At 51.6% G+C, this 1,671-nt stretch overlaps 1 pseudogene; it reads left to right on the top strand.

Annotated features, from left to right (window-relative positions):
• The window catches only part of LOC109831210, a 10,009-nt pseudogene that overhangs the window by 3,164 nt on the left and 5,174 nt on the right, over nt 1-1,671 (top strand).

Below are 1,671 nucleotides of genomic sequence, written 5' to 3'. Positions count from 1 at the left end.
AAAAAAACAAGAGAAGATACAAAAATTAGATATAAAAGGGGAGTATTAAAAAGAAAAATAAATCCATAATCACCCCAATAGAGAAAACGACAATCAGCAGAAAGAAGATCTGAGGTTAAATTAATTTTAGAAATAAAAACTCAGCTACACAAACATAATATCAGGCGATTAGGAAGCCGAAAGCAGGTAAAAAGAGGAATCTGCCCCTTATACGAGAACCATTGCGCACCCAGAGACCCCTGACTCCTCATAGAGTCTAGCCCCAACGATAACTACCAAAGAAACTTCAGCAGTTGTAATACACTGGACGAACACGTATGCAAAACGTCCCTAAAACCAAAATCAAAAAAACGAACATACAAAAAAAACAAAAAAACAAAAACAACAAATATCACATCTTAGCCATTACACTACTTCGACCGTCCTAAAAGGCTTACCAGATGCCCGAGGTTGTACGAGCCTGACTGGCATCCCCGGGGACAACCGGCCTAGCCCGAGGTCAGGGGGAGGACGACCGACGGGTGCCTGCCGAGATGGTGAGGGGGGGTCTGGCGAGCTTTGCGGTGGGACTGTTAGGGCTTGGGGCGGTGTCTGAGGGGTCTAGGTGGAGCCTCTGAGGGGAGGGGGGTCGGAGAGAGGGTGGGTGACGGAAGTGACGGAGAGGAGGCCAAGAACTGGAGGCGCGGCAATATGTTTTTTTTTGATTGACGGGTTTTCAGCTTAGTGGGGAGGGGGGATGAGGGGAAGCGTGTGGATAATGAAGAGCGGAACAAGCGTTGTTCCGCCTCTTCACGAGTACTAGTTAACCCTTGTTTTTACGGGATAAATGGGTTAAAAACGTCACGTGCGGGTTTGTTATTACTTAGGTTTCTTTTTCTGTTTGGCAGGCTAATGGAGGGTTAAACCCCATTAACCCTCCATTTAACCTCTTGCCAAACGCAACCTAAGGTGTTTAAACGCGGTCATCTACGATTAGGGCGTCTCAGCACAAAATTTGGGTGAAGAATAGCGGGGATACTTAAGTGCAATTTTAGCCCGTTGGCTTTCGCTTTCGCTTCCGCTTCTCTACTGCTACCTGCTTTCACCTAAATCATTTTCTTCCTAGCCCCCGACATCCACGGACAACGATATAACCCGATCAACGCCGGATCAGAACCGTCCAAACCTCTTATAAGACCCTCCCACCCCCTCGCAATCCATCCCTCGCTCTCCACTCGCACTCGTTCTGGGAGCCAGAGAGCGTCTCTCCCCCCTGCCCCATCCGTCGTCCAGATCCCAATCCATCCGATAGTCGAAGATGTCTCCTCCTCGTCGGAGAAAACCACCTCGGGCCGGAGTACAAGGTGAAGGACATGTCCCCAGGCCGACTTCGGCCGCCTCGAGATCGAGCTTGCCTGAGGTCGAGATGGCCGCCTCATGGCCTCCGCGCCCGAGTTCGGCCGTCCAGCCCTTCAGTGGAGCCCGCATCACCCAAACAGGATCCCTTCCACATGACGCCCATCTCAGACCCTGCCGTCCTCTATCAATAGAAAAGAAAACCACCTCACTCGCCCCTCGGCGCCGAGGTCCGCTTGTGCTTCCTGCAACATTCTTCTCCACCCCCATCAGGACGCAGCAGCGCCGCGCCATCGCCCGCGACTGCGCTCGTGCTTCGCCTGGAAGGGCGAAGAC

Source organism: Asparagus officinalis, chromosome 2 (assembly GCF_001876935.1).
Source record: "Asparagus officinalis chromosome 2, Aspof.V1, whole genome shotgun sequence".
Lineage (NCBI taxonomy): Eukaryota > Viridiplantae > Streptophyta > Magnoliopsida > Asparagales > Asparagaceae > Asparagus > Asparagus officinalis.
This window is presented reverse-complemented; position numbering and strand designations above follow the sequence as displayed.